This window comes from Meriones unguiculatus, chromosome 3 (assembly GCF_030254825.1).
Source record: "Meriones unguiculatus strain TT.TT164.6M chromosome 3, Bangor_MerUng_6.1, whole genome shotgun sequence".
In the NCBI taxonomy this organism is placed as follows: domain Eukaryota; kingdom Metazoa; phylum Chordata; class Mammalia; order Rodentia; family Muridae; genus Meriones; species Meriones unguiculatus.
Window position 1 is genome coordinate 43,003,855 of NC_083351.1, and position 7,294 is coordinate 43,011,148.

The 7,294-nt window shown below is 38.0% G+C and overlaps 1 non-coding gene across 1 annotated transcript; it reads left to right on the forward strand.

Moving 5' to 3' along the window:
• Positions 1 to 5,147: 5,147 nt before the first annotated feature.
• Positions 5,148 to 5,251, forward strand: LOC132653286 (U6 spliceosomal RNA). The gene has a single exon (XR_009591062.1). It is a non-coding gene; the product is annotated as a U6 spliceosomal RNA (small nuclear RNA).
• Positions 5,252 to 7,294: the final 2,043 nt, after the last annotated feature.

Below are 7,294 nucleotides of genomic sequence, written 5' to 3' on the forward strand. Positions count from 1 at the left end.
GTTGCATTTTTGAGTGGAGTTAGAGTCGTGACATGGTAGTGTTAGGGTCCGTGAATCATCCAAGAAAGACAGCCCCCACACCCGACTCAGACGGTATGCAAAAGTCAAAGAGCCTTAATTCTTCAGAGAATTCCAGCATGCTAGGATCACCACCTTCACAAAATAGAGGTGATCCGGACGCAGGCTTCCAGGCCCTATTCCAGACAGTCAGTTAAGGGAATTCCATGAATGAATTAGGTGACCCTACTTTGATTAGTGAGCAGCTAGCCCAGAAGTACAGAGCAATCGGGACTGGTCAAGTGCTCAGGGACTTCACAAAGCAGGAGGTAACCCAAACCCGTGGTTGGGGCAGAAGCTGTTACAACGCTCCTAGAAACAGAAACTGAAATTCAAGCCTAGTCAGGTAAAAGTTAAGACTAAAGCCTGTCATGAAGTCAGACTGGAATTAGGCACTCTCAGCCCTTAAGAGCTTATGCTGCTTTTGCAGAGGGCCAGAGTTTGGTTCCCAGCACCCACATCAAATGACTCACGGCTGAATATAACTTCAGCTCCAGGGAGAGCCAATCCTTCTGGCCTCTATGAGCACCAGTGCTCTGAACATAGCTCACAAACACGTAACTGAAATGACAAAGATTAATTTAAAATTTGAATAAATTCTTATATGGTTACTATTTTGTGTGCATGCATGCATATATATACGTATGCAAATGTGTTGTGTCTATGTATTGTAATATTTGTGTGAGTATGTACGAGTGTTTGGAGGTCTGAGGTTGGCATTGAAGAAGTCTCTACCTACCTACCTATCTACCTACCCATCTATCTATCTCTGTCTGTGTGTCTCTGTATCTTCTCTGTGTCTGTGCCAATCCCTATCCCTGTCTTTCTCAGCTCTAAGGGATCCTTCTCCTCCTCAGTGCTGTGACTACAGAAGTTTAGAGCCATGCCCATTTTTATGTGGAGACTGGGAATGTAAGTCATGGCTTCGGGGCAACGCTTTCCCGACGTTCCCAAGCCACCTCCCCCCCGACACACACACACACACATACACACACGTCTGTTCCTATTGCGAGATCCCAAAAGACCATCACCAGGAGTCGAGTCCGCTGCAAAACACATGAGGATCTTTTTATTACAAATCATTACAAGATGGAGCTTGGGCAAGTATCTATTGCTTGAAACCACCACCTGGCAAGTATCTATTGCTTGAAATGCAAAAGGGCTATTGCATTTTGAATTGATTGGCTATAGGGGAGGTCCCCAAACCATTAATGATCTGGTGTCCCTCCCTAGGGGGATGGGCCAGTTTCCTAGCAACTTTATCTCTAGTGGGCAGGAAAAGAATGCAGTATGGCGAGCTTTTTCCCTCAGGGCTCCACCCAGCTAGCCTTAGTTCAGGCCTGTGCTTTAAACTTTAAAATAATAGCCACTGATTTTCAGTCTTTTGGTCTCTCAACAGCATTCTGTCTTAAAGATATTAGTTACAGTGAATCCTGATGTGAGGTAGTTTGTTTCAATCTTAAAACTTTCCTTCTCTTTTCACATCTGCTGTGGCTACTTTAAGCTATTTGTATTTTCAAATAAAATTTATAAAAATGTTTCAAATTTCTATGATATTCTTTTGGTATCTTGGTTTTTCTGGTGGTACTTCATTAAACCTGATGTGCAATTAAATGAAAATTAACAATTCTAACAATGAGTTTTAAAATCCATTAACATGACCTGTTTCTCCTGCTCAACTAAATTGTCTTAATTAATTCTTTTAAGTAATTTTTTTTATTTTAATGTAACGTTATACATATATGTTGTCACTTTCTCCCTTTTTCTTTAAAAAATGTAATTTTGTGGGTTTGCGATGGAAGCTTTTGCAGATTTTTCTTATAGACCCTTGTAGAGAAAATATCTTGTTTATTGTATGGATACATCACCCGTCAATTAAAAAACCTATGGCCTATAGGAAATGTGGGACATCCAGGAAGGAGAAAATATTCAAGATTTTCTGGGGAAGATGTGCAAATGACAGACACATGATAGCTGAGCAGAGGTAACCAGACATGTGGCAAAATGTAGATTAGAATAAGTTATGAGCTAGTTAGAGAAGAGCCTAGCTATATGGCCTAGGTATTTTTAAATGTATTTTGAGTCTCATGAATCATTATTCCAGGAGCTTGGGGCAGAAAGAAAAATCCCCACAACAGGCCCTAGTTACTATCTGGTTTTGATTCTCTTCACACTGTCACAGTGTGTTCCTCTTAAATATAATGACTTCATGTGTGTGTGTGTGTGTGTGTGTGTGTGTGTGCATGTTTAGCATATGTTTGTGTTTAGTTGAAGAATTCTATCTTATCTTGCCTTATTGTTAAAAAGTTTCTCCAGATATAAATCATTATTTGGATATTTTTTCATGTTGTTGGTGTTTCGGGGTTTTGTTTGTTTGTTTACTTTTGGTGTTTGAAATATGTCATGGAAACCGTTATCAGCTCCCATTACTTCTGAACAAGAAGTCAGTCATTAGCCATGCTAATGTTTCCTCATATACAAGGTCATTTTTATTTGTTACTAATATTCCTAGTCTTTACTATCTAGCAGTTAAACTGTAACACTGTGTGGGCTTTTTTGCATTTGTTTTATTTGGCATAAACCTTTGTGGTTGCAGATTACTGTCTTCAACCATATTCAGGGAGCACTGGGTTACTATTTCTTCAATTCACTATCAGAGCTGATCCACTTTTAGCATTATAATGTGACATCATCCCAAAGTGTGGGCCTGGTTCTTCACCATATTGGGATGCAACCCCCAGGCAACAAGGTAGATTGCCCTGGTTTAGTGTTTATTCCTTTGGTAATTTTCTTATTACATATTTTATGAATATGTGTGTGTGTGTATGTATGTATGTGTGTGTGTGTGTGTTTGTGTGTGTGTGTGTGTGTTTATGTGTGTGTGTTCTGGAGGTTTTCTTTAATATTTTCTATCTTTGTTCCTGATGGAATAATTTCTATTAATCAATACTTAAATTCCTTTATTCTCCTTCTACTTTCTCAAATCAGCTATTATTTCTCATTAGATTTGTGTTTCTTATCTTATGTGAATGAGCATTTGCCTGTATGTATATGGGTGTGCTGTGTGCCTTCAGTACCCACGGAGGCTCAAGGAGGACATTGTCCTTTTAAGAGACAAAAACAGGAAAGAACTTTTAAGCCCTTTTATTTCATCTGAGTTTAGCCATTGATCAGCAACATCCTAAAAGATTGGCCTTGGCTCAAATACTATGCTGGCGCTTCTCCTGGAGGTCTGCATTCTGTAGTAACAGCAAACTCTTCTGTAGAAGGGCTGATGCAGTCCTCTACAACCTTGAAATTAATAGAAATAAAAAGAGACAAAGTGAACTAGCAGAAAAAAAAAAAAAAAACTCTGGCATCAGAAAATTTGAATCAAAAAACATCTGGCATATAGTTTAAAATTAACTATGTCATCCATTGTTTATTACATTTCAAGTCTATAATGTGAAAATGATAATTATCTTTTGGAAACCCATTGAAGAAATGAATAAAATCATTAGGAGAATGAAATGACACACACTCGGGAAGCACCTAATAAAGGGTTTAGCAAATAAAAGAGAACATGTGAAAGTAACAAATCACTTTAATTTTTGGTTTATGAGGAATAAGAAACTCTATCCTCAGCTTTGATGGAATATCTTAAATAATTCATTTAAATTATTTAAAATGAATTTTAAAATCATTAAAAAACATTTAAACTGTTCTCTTGAACATTTTATGCACAATAGCAACACTATGGCATGGAAGTGACTTCTTCACTTTGCAGCAACTTGATTTTCCTTTCTCCTGATTCACAGGGTCCTTTGCCCATTTTGGCAGGACTGCTATGAAAGCCACGAGGGAAAGTACGCTTGTCCTAACAACTGTACTGTTTGGCAGTGAGTCAATGCTTCTGATTTGGGGCATAGGAAAAATTGTTTCTGTGGGTAAGCCATTCCCCAAAAACCCTTTTCAAACCAGCTCTCTTCTCTGGCAACTTGCCATGCCTGAATCCACTCATACATAGAGAGAAGAATTGCTCTCAATGATTTATTGACACAGGGCTGTCTTAGCTCAATGGTGTAATTTTCATCTCAGCTATAATTGACCCTTTCATTTAAAGCAATTAAACATATTGTTGTAATTATTCTCTGCTTTTGGCAAATTACAGGATCATAATTACCATTCCACATAGTCTTAATATCTAAAGCTATAATAATGACAATGGTAATAATAAAGGTATTTGAATGCACCTTTCTTGGGTATGCTGTTGTTTATCGTCACGCTACTACAGTAATTTTACTATATAAATGTCCAACTATAGGTTTGGTTTTAGTTTTTTAGAAATAAATATTTCTTTGGAAGTTTGAATCACAGAGACATTATGGAATCATAAAATATTAACATTTTTCTCTCTCAGGTATATATCCATACAGTGTGTATGTCTGTGTCTGTGTTCACAATTGTGTGGGTGCACATGTTAAAAGTTTGTGTTATGTCTATATGAGGAGGCCTGAGACTGACATCATTCACTGAGTTGAGGTCTTTCAGTTGATCCCAGAGCTTGCTCTCACAGCCCGTTTGACTAGCTAGCTTGTTCTGAGGGTCCTCTGAATGTCATCTGAGTGCTGGAATTACAGACACACAAGACGCATTCCTGTGGCATCTGGGCATCTGATCTGCAATCCTCATGCTTACATGGGTTGCTTTTGACCATTGAACCATCACCTGTATGTGTGTATGTTTGTTTTGCTTAAATGTACACCTGTGCAATGAGTATATGCATGGTGCCCACAGAGCCAGCAGAAGACATCAGATTCCTTGGAATTAGAGTTGGGGACAGCCGAAAGCACTGCATGAGGGCAGAGAACTGGACCGTGGTCCTCTGGAAGAGCATCCAGTGCTCTTTACTGCTATGTCATCTCTCACTTCTATCATTACTCACATTTTAAATATGATACATTTATTGTAAAACTAGTGTTTATATTAGAGGTACGTGTTGATAATAATTTAGTATCCACCAACTACTACAGAAAAGATCTGAGTTCAATATTGTGTTTGAGTAGAGGACCCTATCATTGAGCAAATAATTTGGATTATAAAGATATTTTGTGCTCATTTCAGTAGTGCATGTGCTGATATTGGAGCAATATAGAGAGTACCATGTCCCCTTCACAATAATGATATGCAAATTCATGAAGCATTCCACATTTTTCTATGAGATTGTGTCTGGCAGTAATGTCAGAAGCTTCACCAATGGAGTCTCATCACCATGACTGCCTTCACATGAGCTGAACAAGAGCAACAACAACAGACAGGCCAAAGTGAACAGGAGAAAGTCCAGCAGGCCTCAACTTTACCAAAAGTACTACAGACAACTAAAGAATGCTGAGAGCAGGAGAAACAGTCTTTCCCAGGGGAGAGCAGATGATTGGTTAACCAATTATAAATTGTCAGCCCTGAAAACATACATACAAGTAACATTATGTAGACTGAGCAGGGTCCATTTATGTATTTAGAAACATATGTGTATACACACACATACGTATGTAACAACAATTCATGAAAAAAGAAGACATGAATTTAAAAGAGAGCAAGGCACAGTATACGGGAGGGTTAAAGAGAGGAAATGGAAGTGGAAATGATAAAACTGCATTATAATCTCAAAAATAAGAGAAATGATTCAAGAAAGAAAGAAAAGAAAAGAAAAGAAAGAAAGAAAGAAAGAAAGAAAGAAAGAAAGAAAGAAAGAAAGAAAGAAAGCCAGTTCTAATTCTTTGTCCACTGAAAGGGGAGGGGTAACTTTCACAAGTAAACATATTTAAATATAACAAAGAGATATACTTTTTTCTTATGGAAAAGAACACTTTCAATACTATGTAACTACAGGAGATCAAAATAGATACCATTTTGGTCTTAAAATAGTTTTCTGATACATGGGGATTGTTAGTAATAAATGTTAGATTTTTGCCTTTTGTTCTGAGTTGGGATTCCTGACACTGTGAAACATTCTTCAGACAAACAATTTAAAAGAAACAAGATTCACATTTCCTTATAGTTTGAGGACTTTGGTACACAGTCATCTAGCCTGCTTGCTTTTAGGTCTTTGGGAAGGCTCAAGCAACATGGAGGAAAGCTACGCATTTGCCACACGCTCAGAATTTCCCTCTGTACTAAGAGAGACTGCTTCCTGGGAGCAGAGAGCACATTCTTCGGTGTACTTTGGTGCCATCTGAAAGTGTCACTGAAACTCCCTTAGACTGTCTATGTGTGCCCACTCACCTCATGTCATATTCCCAAAGCTAAACCAGTTTTCCATGCTCCTTCCTCTCTGCATGCACAGCCATTTCCCCTAATAAAACCCTGTTTTGTTACCTGGTTTTTGGTGTTTCTATAGTAATTCATTTCACTTACAAGATCTTACCTACAAAGCATGGCTTCCACCTACTTTTCCATATCCCCCTTAAATAATGCTTCTTCTGGTACTCTCTTCCTTAAAGACGCTTCTTCTGGTACTCTCTTCCTTAAAGACAACAAACTAAATGAATAATCAACCACACAACCAACCACCCAAGAAAGTAAGCTCCCCCAGCACAATCTTCTCAGTATACTATAAATCATTTGGGATATAAGTGTTTAAAAATACATCATGATGAAATAATGAAAATCACCAGTATACAACATCACTCCCCCTTCTCTTTCACTCCTGACAAATAACACTGCAGTCAAATGATGTTCTCCTTGTCTCTCTCTGTCTCACCTCTCCTGGTCTACTGAACTCATATTTATATTTTTGCCACTAACACAAATATCCACTCCCCAGTTTATTTAGCTATTCAGATGCAGAGTGATAAGACTAATTGATGTACATCCCACCAGTTTTCAAGTTCTGTAAGGACAGGTGACAATACCTTTTAGCTATGTAGGCTGCACAGATCACTTCATGCCATTACAAGAAGAAAACAGAGTTGCTGGTGTGGGCAATGTGATCACCATCATACTCTCAAAGAGACTAGCACATTGACAAAGAAGTAAGCTGTGGCCAACTGATGTTCAAAATGTTTCCCACAGACGTAATACAAACCAAGTCCAGGAAAATAAATCTTTGCCAATTAGATCCGTAATGTGTATAACAAAGGAGAAACAAGTGTGATCTGAATTGACCCAGTGAGGGAGATGTCTTGATGGTGAGTTATTTCTCACTGTTATACCTTCTGGAGTTATTCCTAGATAATTTCATCAAATAACAAAATATATT